The sequence below is a fragment of the Cryptomeria japonica genome, chromosome 2 (genome assembly GCF_030272615.1).
Source record: "Cryptomeria japonica chromosome 2, Sugi_1.0, whole genome shotgun sequence".
In the NCBI taxonomy this organism is placed as follows: Eukaryota; Viridiplantae; Streptophyta; class Pinopsida; order Cupressales; family Cupressaceae; genus Cryptomeria; species Cryptomeria japonica.
The window spans coordinates 212,817,695-212,833,652 of NC_081406.1; positions in this window are offsets into that span (position 1 = coordinate 212,817,695).

Genomic DNA, 15,958 nt, shown 5'->3' on the forward strand with positions numbered 1-15,958 from the left:
AATCTCTAGGTCGGCCAAAAGTTGAAATTAAGACCTAGGGTTTCATATATAAAGGCTCTCTTTCTTCATTTGAAAGGATCCAGATTTTGGGGTTTCAAGGACCTTCTATGCAGCGAAAGAGCAGATCTTTGAAGACTTCAACAACATTCAACATCCATCCATCAAGCATCTATCAATTTCATTCATCCATTTAGGGCTTTGAAGGCATTGAAGAACAATAAGGGATCACCGACTGAAGATTGGCTTGTACCCCTCCCTTGGGGTTGGGTATGATTTCATGTTGTTTTCATGTCTTTGCATAAGATTCATCATATCATTTGTATTCATGCTTTAGATCACTTTGCATTTTGATTTGGAGCATTTACATTATCATGTACAAGCAATTAGGGTTTACTTTCTAGGTTGCTCTAGTTTGCTTACTTGCATTTTAGGATCTTGCACACGCACAAGGTCTGCACACACTACTTTTACAATACAACTTGGCTATTCGTGGAGGTGGAAACCACCAAAGAGGGGGTTTGACTAAGGCAAAACCCTATATAGCCACCCACCATACCTTTTCAGATATAAGTGTAGGTTTCGGGATTCGGACGACGCCGCAAGTTGCAGATCCGACAGAAGCGGACCGAGACAGAACAACACACCAAATTTCAGAGCAAAAGACTAGGACAGGGGTGTGGGGCGCCCTGGTCCTGCCAGGACAAGGGCGCTGGGTGCCCTGGTCCCTGGGACAGGGGTGCTGGGTGCCCTGGTCCCTGGGACAGGGGCGCTGGGCGCCCTGGTCCTTCTGTCAGATAGCAAGTTTTAGACAGCTTTTTAGGTGGCAGAACAACAGTTGCAGGAGCAGTTTCAGGGGCAGTATCAGGACAGTGGCACCTATGCCCCCATCCCGAACATTTTCACTCAGATTTTAACTCTGGGTACGCATTTGCATTCTTGTCTTGTCCTTGTGTTTACAGCTTTCCATTGTTTAATCTTAATTCTGCAATCTTGTTATTAGTTCATACTTGCACTCTAGGGCCAGTAGTTGAACTTGCATCATTTTATCTATCATTTGCAACAAAGGAATAGAAATCCTAATAGGTAGCCCGTGGCTCTCTCTTCCACAAAAAGAAGTAGCCAATTGTGTGATAACTCTAGGCTCTTTCGTATTCCACAATGTGTGTCAAAAGGTAGGATTAGGACATGTTAGCCTAGTCTCGCTTTTTCCCCCACACAAGTACATAATAGAATAGGAACTGTTATGATTTTAACCTTCAGAGAATGCAGTCCCTTCATACCTTTGCTCATTAATTTGGAATAGGTGCACCTAACTCGGTAGGTAAGGTGCTTTCTTCATTTGACACAATTTCCTTCTTTTCCAAATCATCTTTAATTTTTCTTTTATTTCTTCAGTGTCTCCTCTAGGTTGATCTCTACAATCTCCAGCTAAATGTCCAACTTTGTGACAATGAAAACATGCCATACCAGGATTTCTCCATGATCTTCGGTTGTTCATTCCAAACCTGATAAAATAGTTGGCACTAATATGTCCATATCTTCCACAACATTCACACCATATCCTTGTATTGTAATCCCATGGTACTACAGAATACTGTCAGTAAGGATCTATGTGAGTTCGGTAACCTCTAGCATGTGCTCGGTGTGCATACCACATATAGTTCTTTTCCTTAATCCATGACTTCTCGGTACTATGTCCATATCTATTGCAGTTTTTACAAAACCCTTTGAATTTTGCCTTCTGATAATTGTTAACAGACTTTGTCCTACATTGATTAGATGTGTGACCATATTTATTGCAATTGTAACAATAACCATTGGACTTTGTAATATTCAGTTGCTTACCTTTTCTGATTTGGCATATGTTGGCAGTGTGACCTTGATTTCCATAGTAGTAGCAAATAGGCTTCTTTCTTTTGATGTTATTCCTTTTTCCAGCTTGCTTTGATGATTCTCCTCTCTCGGTAGTATGAATTCCTTTCTCGGTAGAGTCTTTTCCTTTGTAACCGAGTCTTGCATCTCTGTTGGGTCTTCTTGTATTCAGTTGCTCATCCAACATCTTTGATGCTTCATAACTCTTCTTTAATGTTTCTTTGGATTTCTTCTCTGTTTCAAGTTCATCGGTCAACCTTGATACTTCAAGTTTCAATGCTTGATTTTCATCATTCTTTATAATTGCTTCATGATGTGCATAACCTAGTTGATCTGTCATATTTTGTTGAATCCCAGTCAACCTTATGATTTCATCATTTTTATCAGATACTAAGACTTCAAGTTGTTGTTTCTCTCTTTCTAGATCTCTTGCTTTATCCTCAACTGTCCTTAATGCATCTAGATTTTCAGTCATTTGTGTGCTGAAATGTTCATGTTCTCTTTTCATTGCTTTTAGTTGATCAGCCAGTGCTTTGTTCTTTTCTTTCAATACTCCAATCATTTCTTCAGTCTCTTTAGATATACTGTTCTCAGATGATGTCTCAATTTGTTCCACTAACTCTTGAGAATCCTGCAAGTCATCAGATAATCTTCTTCTTACTTTTAGAGATTTTTGCATTTGCCTTTGCATGTCTGCAATCACTTTATTAGCATGATCCAGCTCTTCTTGCAGATATACAATCCTCCAAGATTGTTTGTAGCCTTCCATTGATAAGATCTTTCTCTTTAGGCAGTTAAACCCTTTTCCAAGATTCAAGCTCTGATACCAATTGTTAGGCCTAATATGGAAAGCTAATGTACTAAGAGGGGAGGGGTGAATCAGTACTCCAAAACTTTTCTTGAATAATAACTTTACTGTTATGCATAAACAAAATAGTGCAGTAACAAAAAATAAAGTTAAAACTAATAGATAACAATCATACATGATTCATTCCATAACACATATTTTGGTTACATAGAAACTCTTGGTTAGAGAGAAAAACTGCAGTGGGGATGGCACCCACAACTTCACTACTGCAATAATAAAGAGTGCTCGGTTAAATATGACCATGCATGCATGCGTAAATGAAAACTAATCTAAGAAAGTCAATCATGCATGTTAGTGGCTTAGTATGTTAGTAGCTTTTTCTCTTATTTTCTGTGTTAGTTACATTGCATGGCGACTTCCTGTCGCTTTATATCAGGTTACCTTATAGGCCCTTTTTCATAACTTCTACATGCGACTATTCTAGTCTTTACAATGAAATAAAATACACATCTTTAATTATTACATAAAATTTTATCTGGAATCTCTGACTTTCTCTGTCTCTAGATGTGTCACCTCCATTTGACCTAGATAACCTCCTCTCGCAAACCGGATGACAGACATATGACCCAGGTGTTTTATCCACCCAAAATGTAAGGACCCGCTTGTCCTAACCCTAGTTAAACCAAACTTAAACTCACTGTTTTAATTAAAAAATAAATTAACCATTATTGCTAAAGGATTTTACAACATTTAATCTGAATGTTGCACCTGGTTAGAGGCTTTACAATTTATAGACTTGATTAGAGTCTTTTACCCTATTAAAAGTTTCTCTTTCAACTTCACAATGTTACAATAAAATCATTACAAATATTTGCAACTTTACATTTGAAATGTTATAGCAGATTCTATGTGCTCAGAATAGATTACTTTGCTTAAAGCACACATCGGTAACCAATAGTAACTTGGTAAACCCTTCTGTTTACTCTGTTCTTTGACTGTTCTCTGAAAACCTTCTCGGTGACCTCTGTGTCTCTGTAATAGTCTTCTTTCATGCATACATACACCCTTAACTCATGCTGTATAAATAGATCTCTTAAGGCGGTGATTTAATTCATTGCTTCGATCTTACAAACAAGATTCCTCGAATGAATGACTATACAAAATATTTCATTGGTTAGATTGATCTCAAAATCATACACAATCTTCTGGTGCAATTTCCAATGTGATAACGGTTAAATGTGCCTCGATCTTGTAACATGTTTTCATATGCATGTCCAGGTTCAATGTATCTGGTAACACGTTTCACTCGGTGTGTCATCTTTGCTGCTCGGTAGTCATAAAAAGATACTCAGTAGACAGCTCGGTGTATACTGCGTTCTGAGACTGCTTTCTTCTATAACCGACTAGACTGTGCATACCGACTATTCTGTGTGTACCGACTACATGATTTGGTAGTGTTAACCGACTGGAGTATATAGTATGACTTTGAATATAAAAACTAATGGCAATTTGATAAGTAGTAACATGCATCAATGGATCAAGTTAATATCATGATTATCTTTTGGGGTCCAGATTCCAAAGATAGAGTTTGGGGGCAGATTAAATGTCAGTTAATGATTGTCGTTTGGCATCATTTCTATGATGAAATGTGTGAGGAGGATTATAATAATAAATGTTGGCTTTGTGTGACCATTAACATAAGATTTAAAACCAAGAAAGAGACTTCGTGCTGTTATCCTAGAATTTTACACAAGAATTTGGGGTTATTCCTGTGGACTGTGAAATACATCTTTGGGTATTTCTACTTGCTGTTCAAAATGGGTGGTAATTTAAACAGGAACGAGCCCCCTGGCTGCGAAAAATGGAAGAGTGAATGAAAATTTTGGAGAAGGATTCATTGATATGGCTTTATTGACTATATGGAAAAGCTACATGGAAGCAGAAATTCGGTGTCACATGGGTTTGCCAGAGGCTGGAACAACAACAGAGTCACCTTGTTCGGGGAGATATGGCAAATTGATGAGGACCTGGTTGCGAAGGTCACGGGTCTTCAGAAGGAGGGTACTAAATTCTATAAAGATCGAAAGTATGCAGCCGAAGCGTTCAAAAACTTCCCGAAATCGGAGGATGAGAAGGTCAAGCTTGTCAAGAAAGACAACATCTTCTACTATATTCCCCAGCAGGTAAAGTCCTTCTGGCAGAAAGTTTTAAGGGTTTTAATGGAGTTTCTCACTATTGATGGTAGATTCACTAAAATCTATAACTATCATTTTGCAATCCTTAATCACTTCCGTCATGTGGTTAAAATCTCCCTGCCTTATTACTTAGCGTCCTCTTTGAATGAGAGTCTGGCTGATCACGCTAAAAAGCCTAATTCTTACCCTATAGCCCATTAGGGGCTCATATTGCTCATTTATGAATACTTGAAGGAGAAAGTTAGGGCTAGCAAAGATGATCCCCTGGTCACTAATGCATATATTTCTAAGAGCTGTAAAGAATCTGATTCAGATGAGGATCAACCTAATACCCCTACCCATAAAAAATGGAGAGCTAAAACTAATAATGTGGAAACAGAGGTGCATTGTGATTTGGAGGAGGAAAAGGGAAAGGATAGTGAGACAAAAATGGAGAGTGAGAAGGATGAGAAGGTTGGTGAAGAGGAAGAAGGGGGTAACTTTGAAAACCCTTACTCTAACCCTATGGGCTCAGATAGCAGGAATGTCGCCCTAAATTCTAAGGAGGAAGACAACCCTAATTCTGTGGGCACGGAGTGTTGGCATATGCACACTCCAATGAGACATTGTAGGTGATTTAAGGTTTTGTCATTGATGGCAACCTTATAATCCTATGGCACCATTAAGACATTACACCGGCACTAGCAAGATCAAACTCTACACCGGCACTCAGACCATCGGCACCGACAGTGAAAGGAAGCATACCGACACAGAGGCCGACATGATTTTTTGTTATATTATATTTTGTTTATTATTGTAAAATCTTTGTAAGCCGACTTGGCATCATTGTAAAATGACTCTTATATAAGAGAGATCATTATAGAACATTTGTAAGTAAGGAAGAGGAATATTTTAGGCGAAATAAGGTAGACCTATTATGCGAATTATAGGTTAAAGGTTTATGTAAGAAGCAGAGCAGAAACCGATACTGGATCTGGCATTACAGATGCTATTTTGAAGCAATACAAGATACTAGATTTATATAATCCATTTTTGTAAGTCAGTGAGACTTCCTATTTTGTATTTGAGCAATGAGCTCTAGGCAGTTGGCCTTCCTACATGTGCAGGCCCCTCTTATAGCACTAATATTCTCTTATTGGCGAGTAAGTGAATATTGTGGGTCACAAATCCCATCGAGGTTTTTCCCACACTGGGTTTCCTCGTTAAATCCTTGTGTAATGGTGTGTTTTTCATGTGGTTGTTTTTATCTTTGTTTATTGCATTACTTTCTGCTTACCGATACACAGTATTAATATGCTCTACATGTTTTAAGTTAAGAAAATTCTATAACCAGTTAGATACTGATTCACCCCCCCTCTCAGTATCTGTGGGAATCCGAACACAAGGCAGGGTAGGGATTTAGCGAATACTATTCTGAATACTGCCCGTAACTGTACTCTGGAATCCTTCAACTTCCAGAAATGGGTTATTGACAACATTACTAGCATTCAGAGAAAACAGAGGGATTTGCAAAATAAGATAAACAATTTGATTAAGGAAACGAATTCGGGGAAAAAAAATGAGGAGACAGAAACCAGTGAAGCTGAGGAGGAAATCGAGATGGAGGACTGGCTGGAAAAAGATCTGATTAAAGGGGATTTGAAACATCTGGAGGATGTTATCAGAATTGTGAAAGAACAGGCTGAGGAGGATAAAGACAATATTAATACTCGGGTTGCTCGTACTGAGAAAGCTCTGAAAAGTTTCATGAACCACAGTCTTGAGGTCCTAAAAGTTTTGTCACAGAACATGAATGCCTTGGTGGATCACTTAGAGAGGAAAAATCAGGATAAGAACTTGGTAATCATTGAAGATGCACTGACCTCCAGTTCCACTCATCAAATTTCCAAGCAAAGGATGAGGCAAAACAACACTGAGATGAAGACCAAAACGAAAGACATCCAACTGAAATAGGAGAGAAAGGATCTGAGGGAAGCGGCCAAAGCGATGATGCTATTGGTCCAGAATGCTGAGGAGTCTATAAAAGTGTTCAATTGATATGTAATGCTAGGTTTTGGATGCCAACTTCTTGTTGGCTCCTTGTTGTCTTTTTGTCCTAGTTGCTGGTTTTTGTGCTGGTCTTTTGCAGCTGTTTTGTTTTGTTTCTTTCATGCTCATCTTTCATTTTGTAAGCGGGTTTCGGGTCCCTTAAAACTTGTTTTTTCTTAATAAAAAACAAATGCAATCTTTTAGTGTTTGTTAAATTTAGCACCCATAGGTTTTAAAAATATTGGTGTATAAAAGTTTCAAACGGGAACCAAATCCTAATATAACAAATGCATTTGATCTTGAGAAAATTAAAAAGATTTGGCAAAGATTAAGATTAACTATTTTCCTAGAAGGAAATACTATAATCAGTCACTTAGTGGTGGTCATAACTGATAATTCTGGATTCTAGCAGATGAAGTGACTTGTTGTTGTTTCTCTGGTGGATGTAACTACCCACTATATTTTAAAAAGTATGAAGAGGCACAACGATTGCAATTTGATCATACTACTTTAGTCTTCTCAATCTTCAAATTTTGAAGGATAAAGTTTCCCAAGTGTTGTTTTTGTTGGGATTTTCAACCATCCATGTTTCTCTTACTTTTTTGCTATTCCTTTTCATCCCTCATTATGAAAGCTTGAAATTATTCATGTAGTGCCCCTCCATGATTCATACTCTATGATGGTTATGATAGATATTGATGGACTCTTCTCATTTCTAGATACTTCTTGTTTCATGCTTTTCTCTTTCATATTTTGAGATACTTTTGCATATCAGTGGATAGAGTACATGGTATTTATGATGATGATTCTAGATTTAGGGCTACTCGATGATGTTAGGGTTTACTATTTGATGGACTTGGTGATAATACATTTCTTAGATGATATGGTTTATGTTACTACTTATATATATAGATATATATACATACATACATATATATATATATGTATGTATATATACATCTATATAAATATACATATATATATGTATGTATATATACATACATATATATATACATACATATATACATACATATATACATACATATATATACATACACACACACACACATGGGTAAAAGTACAGATCTGTGTCGCACTTAGAGCTAATTTGTATGATCCAACTGGAACCATTCCGACCAAAAAGGTTCCAGTCGAAACAATTGTGAGTGGACCAATGTGCCAATCACGTGGCGACCGCATGGCAAAGGGGTTCCAAGCATGACCCCTTTGCTATATAAGCTGAAAAAAAGGCTTTTTGCCTCATTTTTCACTAATCAGCTTAGAGTTTAGCAGCCGAGGAGAAGAAGGGGGCAAAGAAATTAGTGTTAATATATTAATGTTTTAGTTTTTCATAATTTTGTATAGTTTATTAGTTTTTTACTACTTAATAATATATTAATTTAAAAAAAATTTAATGCTTAATAATATATTAGTTTTTAAATTATTTAATGGTTAAAATATTTTTAATGGTTAAAATATTTTAATGGTTAAAATATTTTAATGGTTAAAATCTTTTAATGCTTAATTATTTATAAATGTTGTACACATATACAATTAGATGTTAAAATGTTATCCTACGACCCCTTAGCAGAAACTAGGACCTCTTAAGACACTTAGGAGAACTTAGTACATCTGGGACCTTTTAAGACATCATACAACCCCTTAATACATCCTAGGAGCAATTAAGACATGAACGACCCCTTAATACATTCTAGGACATCTTTTCACCCCTTTTAGCATCCTAACATGTATAACATAATACCCCATACGACACCATTAGACCCCTTAAGACCCCTTGTGTCTATAATGAACCCTTGTGACCTTTAATGACTCCTTAAGATCCCTTATGACCCCTAATGACCCTTACTGATCCCATATGACCCCATAGGATCATCTAGTGTCATAAGGAGTCATATGGTTTCCTAAGGGGCTACACGCGTTAAAACACATGTGTGGCCCCTTAGGACCCCATATGACCCCTTAGGACACCATATGACCCCATAGGATCATATAGTGTCCTGAGGGGTCATATGGGGTCCTAAGGGGCCACACATGTGCCCCCTTAGGATCCTATATCACCCCTTTTAATGTCCTAATAGGTGCAACATAACTCTTAGGACACCATATGACCTCATAGGGTCATATAGTGTCCTAAGGGGACATATGGGGCCCTAAGGGGCTACACATGTGTGACCCTTAGGACCCCATATGACACCTTTTAAAGTACTAGTAGGTACAACATACTTCTTAGGACACCATACGACCCCATAGGGTCATATAGTGTCGTATGAGGTCATATGGGGTCACACCTATGTTAGAACACACATTGTTTACCCTCTCGAGTGAATAACTTAAAGCACATAGATAAAACACGTAATGCAGAATAATAATGCCATAGATATCAGATGCAATATATCAGATGTTATTCCATTCCTCTGTGTCTTACACAAGTTACATTCAGAAGTATATAAAGATGTCGAGGGGGTGCGAGCGCCAACCATTGCACCGCAACTACCACCCCTCGGTTGCCAACTAACCAACACAATTACAACTTAATTAACTATTTTTATTTTTGTGTACAATATTTCTGCCAACATCATCCCCCCCAAAAGAAAATAAGTCATCTCCGGATGACTTAATACAAAATAGAGATGACATTAAACAGAACTATTGATGCCAGTCGAGCTCGGAACTTATACACTTGCTGCGTCCTCTCCTGAAAACCCTTCCTATGCTTCCCATGTCGTTCGCTTCTCCATCTCTGAGTCTGGGCACATTGCGTGTCTGGCTTGGGCACGGGTTACGACCAGCACTTCCTCTTCTTTGGTTTCCTCGATATTGAGCATGTTGATGTCGGACTTCGGGCAGGTGGCATCTTCGTGGTCTCCTGGTCCGCACCATTTGCACAAATATTGTGTGGCCTCTCCCTTCGGGCAGTCTCGGGCTAAGTGCCCCCATTGGCTGCACGCTCTGCATTGTACCATCGGTCGACCTTTGGAGTCGTATTGGATCTGGCTCCTTGTGTTGTTATTGTTGTTGTTTCATCCGCTGTCATATCTGTTATCCCGGTATCCTCTAGGGGTTGCATTGTTGTTCGCTTGTTGGCCCGTACCCGCTGGTGTGGATGTTGTGGCCTGCTCCGTGAACAACACTTCGTTCATTTGTGTATTCTAGGTTTTCATGTTGTATGGGCACTCCTTGGTGGAGTGTCCCATCACTTGGCAAATCTCATAGAATGCCTTCTTCAGGCAAGTACCCATTGTGTGCCCCTCCTCTTTGCACTCAGTGCACCATATGTCCCCTTCAGTCCAACCGGTGCTTCTCATTGTTTTGAATTCCCTCCTCATTCCCTCCATGTCTTTCTGGAGTGCTTGCACCCATTTGACAGCCTCGCTGTCACTACTTCTTTCCTATGACGAGTCATCCTCCTCAGACAAGGTATCCTTCTTCTTCTTTTTCTTCGATGTCTTGGTCTCGCTCTCGAGATCCATTGCTCTATTGTATGCATCTTTGTACAATGTAGGTGGAACGATTTTCATCTTCTTTCAGAGGGAATGCTTTAGTCCCTCCATGAACCATCACTTTTTCAACCCATCTGCTAGTTGACTCTCCATTTTTCCCAATAGTTCCTTCAACCACCGACTATAGGCTCGGATAGTCTCGTTCTTGTTCTGCTTCATTCCATAGATCTTGGTAACTATTTCATTGTCATCTCTCAGGAGGCAGAACTCTATCCCAAAATCCTTCTTCAGGTCAGGGCATGTATCGACTTTGGCCTTATCCATGTCTGAGTACCAGTCTATGGCCACTCCCCTTAAAGTTGTTGGGAACTGTGTTACCCATTCATTTTGGTCGGTAACATCATTCGCTGACCATATGGTTTCGCACGTTCGACAATGGCGGACAGGATCCTCCTTCCTGTCACCATTGAACTTTGGCAGTTTCTGTTTACTCCCCATTGATGGGGGTCATCTTCTTGGAGGTGGTTGTGGCTGTGTCTATTCCCTTGCGTCACTCCCTCTCGTCCCTTCAGTGCTGGTGGTGTGTCCTACGTGGGTGACTGGAGGTATGGTGTTTTGCTTGCCGAGTGTGGCGCCTACTATATGGTTATCCTCCCCTTCATTGTCACCCGTGCCCACTCCTGGCTCCCTTTGGTAATCCCCACTTTGTGGTGTAAGGGATCAGTTTCTGAACCGATCCTGGGTCTCTTTGACTAGATCTCTCCTTAGCCTTGTTTCCTCTAGAAACTCTTCGTGGCTCCGCACCCTACGGTGTTCTGGCGACACGTAGAAATTTCTGTGGGCTTGTGCACCCTCCGTGACACCTCCTTGGTTCCCCTCGGGCCACCCTTCAACAGGTCGTCCTTCGACAAGTTGCCTCAGCCTCCATCTACTTTTGACTCGTTGCTCTAGAATCAAGGCCCTTTGCGCGGCCTCCCACTCGTCCGTTTCTTCTTTTTTTTAAATTTCTATCTTTATTTAATACATTCGGCATAAATCACTTCCATACATAGCAAGCGCATGCCATGTCCCCTTCGCCAATTGTTCCGTGGGCACGTCGTCGACCTCTGGGTTCATCTCACTGACGGGTAGGCCCATTGCGTCCGTGCGCCATCCGTGTCTTCCATTCTCGAGTACGTCTAGGCAATGATGCCAAATGTTTACCCTCTTAGGTGAATAACTTAAAGCACACAGATAAAACACGTAATGCAGAATAATAATGCCATAGATATCAGATGCAATATAACAGATGTTATTCCATTCCTCCGTGTCTTACACAAGTTACATTCAGAAGTATATAAAGATGTCGAGGGGGTGCGAGCGCCAACCGTCGCACCGCAACTACCACCCCTCAGTTGCCAACTAACCAACACAATTACAACTTAATTAACTAAATTTTTTTTCGTGTACAATATTGTCGCCAACACACGTGTGACCCCTTAGGACCTCATATGACCTCTTTTAAAGTCCTAGTAGGTACAACATACCCCTTAGGACACCATATGACCCCATAGTGTCCTAAGGGGTCCTAAGGGGCCACACATGTGTGACCCCTTATGACCCCCCTTTTAAAGTCTTGGTAGGTAAAACATACCTCTTAGGACACTATATGACCCTATAGGGTCATATAGTGTCCTAAGGGGTCATATGGGGTCCCTTAGGGTCATATAGTGTCCTAAGGGGTCATATGGGGTCCTAAGGGGCCACACATGTGTTCTAACACATGCATGACCCCTTAGGACCCCATATGACCCCTTTAAAAGTACTAGTAGGTACAACATATCTCTTAGGACTCCATATGATCCCATGGGGTCATTTAGTGTTGTACGGGGTCATATGGGGTCCTAAGGGGCCACACATGTGTGATCCCTTTGGACCTCATATGGCACCTTTTAAAGTATGAGTAGGTACAACATACCTCTTAGGACACCATATGACCCCATATGGTCATATAGTATCATACAGGGTCATATGGGGTCACACATGTGTGACCCCTTAGGACCCCATATGACCACTTTTAAAGTCCTAGTAGGTACAACATACCCTTTAGGACACCATATGACCCCATATAGTGTCCTAAGGGGTCATATGGGGTCCTAAGGGGACACACATGTGTTATAACACATGTGCAACCCCTTAGGACTCCAAATGACCCCATAGGACACTATAGGGTTATATGGTATCCTAGGGGGTCATATGGGGTCCTAAAGGGCCACACATGTGTTTTGACACATATGTGACCCCTTGGGACCTCATATGACCCATTTTAAAGTCCTAGTAAGTACAACATACCTCTTAGGACACCATATGACCCCATAAGGTCATATAGTGTTCTAAGGGATCATATGGGCTCCTAAGGGGCCACACATGTGTTACCCCTTAGGACCCTATATGACCCCTTAGCACACCATAGTGTCATATGGTGTCCTAAGGGGTCATATGCGGTCCTAAGGAGCCACACATGTGTTCTAACACATGTGTGACCCCTTAAGACCCCATATGATCCCTTTTAAAATCCTAGTAGGTACACCATACCCCCTAGTACATCCTAGGAGCTATTAAGACATCAACAACCCTTTAATACATCCTAAAACATCTTTTAACCCCTTTTAGCATCCTAGCATGTATAACATAAGACCCCATACGATACCACGAGTTACCTTAAGACCCCTTAGATTGTAATGACCCCTTGTGACCTTTAATGACCCCTTAAGACCCCTACTGACCCATATGACCCTGTATGACCCAATAGGATCATATAGTATCATAATGAGTCATATGGTGTTGTTAGGGGTCATATGGGGCCCTAAGGGGCCACACATGTGTTAGAACACATGTGTGACCCCTTAGGACCCCATATGACCCCTAAGGACACCATATGACCCCTTATGATTGTTGGCAGTGGGCCAGCATCCCTCGTGGGGATTTGCGACATGGTTTAACAACCTCCTATATATTCTATAAGTCTAATGGTTGTATTGGCCATTGATAGGTCGATCTTTTGGTGCAAGAAAAACCCTAGCTTGTAACAAGTGGTATCAGAGCTTGGTCACTAGTTCGAATCATGCAGGCCACAATGAGTGATGCTGGGAGGGGGATTGTTGGCAGTGGGCTAGCATCCTTCATGGGGGTTCGCGACATGGTTTAACAACCTCTAGCGAATTCTATAAGTCTAGTGGTTGTATCGGGCATTGACAGGTTGATCTATTGGTGTAACGACAACCCTAGCTTATAACAAGGATACCATATGACCTGATAGGATCATATAGTGTCTTAAGGGGTCATATGGGGTCCAAAGGGGCCACAGATGTGTTTTAAGACATGTGACCCCTTAGGACCCCATATGACCCCTTTTAACATCCTAGTAGGTGCAACATACCTCTTACAATACCATATGACCCCATAGGGTCATTTAGTGTTGTAAGGGGTCATATGGGGTAATAAGGGGTCACATATATGTTCTAACACATATGTGACCCATTAGGACTCCATATGACCTCTTTTAAAGTTCTAGTAGTTACATCATACCTCTTAGGACACCATATGACCCCATAGGTTCATATAGTGTCGTATGGGGTCATATGGGGTCCTAAGGGGTCACCCATGTGTTAGAACACATGGGTGACCCCTTAGGACCCCATATGACCCCTTTAAAAGTCCTAGTAGGTACAACATACCCCTTAGGATACCATATGACCCCATAGTATCCTAAGGGGACATATGGGGTCCTAAGGGGCTACACATGTATTCTAACATATGTGTGACCCCTTAGGACTCCATATGACCCCCTAGGAAGCCATAAGGTCATATGATGTGCCAAGGAGTCATATGGGGTTCTAATGGGCCACACATGTGTGACCCCTTAGGACCCCATATGAACCCCTTTAAAGTCCTAGTAAGTACAACATACCTCTTAGGAAACCATATGACCCCATAGGGTCATATAGTGTCCTAAGGGGTCATATGGGGTCCTAAGGGGCCACACGTGTGTTCTAACACATGTGAACACATGTGTGGCCCCTTAGGACCCCATATGACCCCTTAGGACACCATAGCATCATATGGTGTCCTAAGGGGTCATATGGGATCCTAAGTAGCCACACATGTGTTGTAACACAATTGTGACCCCTTAGGACCCCATATGACCACTTTTAAAGTCCTAGTAGGTACAACATACCTCTTAGGACACCATATGACCCCATAGGGTCATATGGTGTCCTAAGGGGTCATATGGGGTCCTAAGGGACCACACATGTGTTCTAACATGTGTGGTCTCTTAGGACCCCATATGACCCCTTAGGACACCATATGGGTCATATGGGGTCATAAGGGACCACACATGTGTTCTAACATGTGTGACCCCTTAGGACCCCATATGACCACTTTTAAAGTACTACTAGGTACAATTTACCTCTTAGGATACCATATGATCCCATAGGGCCATATGGTGTCGTACGGGTCATATGGCGTCACACATGTGTGACCCCTTAAGACCTCATATGACCCCTTTTAAAGTCATAATAGGTACAACATACCTCTTAGGACACCATATGACCCCATAGTATCCTAAGGGGTCATATGAGGTCCTATGGGGCCACACATGTGTTCTAACATATGTGTGACCCCATATGACCTCTTTTAAAGTCCTTGTAGGTATAGCATAGGGTCATATGGACACTGTATGACCCCTTAGGACACCATAAGGTTATGTTGTGTTTTAAGGGGTCATATTCCTAAGGGATCACACATGTTATAACACGTGTGAGTCCTTAGGACCCCATATGACCCCTTTTAAAGTCCTAGTAGGTACAACATACCCCTTAGGACCCCATATGACCCCGTAGGACACCATAGGTGTTAGACAGTTCAAATAACTGGAAGAAAATTGAGAGGGGCAGGGTGAATTAGTTGTCATAGATTACCAGAACCATTAGCAATTTAAACTTTAACATCAGAACCCAAAATACTAATATTGGAATAACAGTTAAACCAATTAAGCATAAACAATAATCACAAAATAAATACCATCCACATAACACCAAGATTTGTATGTGGAAAACATGATAAAGGGAAAAACCACGATAGGAAGCCTACCCACAATCAGATAATACTTCTACAGTAAGTATGTGAATTACAGTTAAGGGGCCTACACTTGTAGGAAGGCCAACAGCCTAGACCGCACTGCTCATCACAAAAGGAGCCTCACTGACTACATAGAAATCCAGACTACAATCTGGAGAAGTGTTGAACTGCAAAAGATAGTATCTCCTATGCCTGAGTACAGTTCCAATTAAACTCAATACCGGAGGACTAAATCCTCTTACATAAACCCAATTTGATCACCAATGATCAACCAACTCCTCTTCCTGAATGATATTACATTATTCACACATTACAATCTTTGACCATGACCTCTTACAATAACCATGATGATCTACAATGAAACCTTACATCTATATATACAAACCCTCGACCATAAACATTTAGGTCGGCCACCAGATAATAAACCAATTACATAATTACAAACCATGTCGGCCTTAAACAAACAAACAATA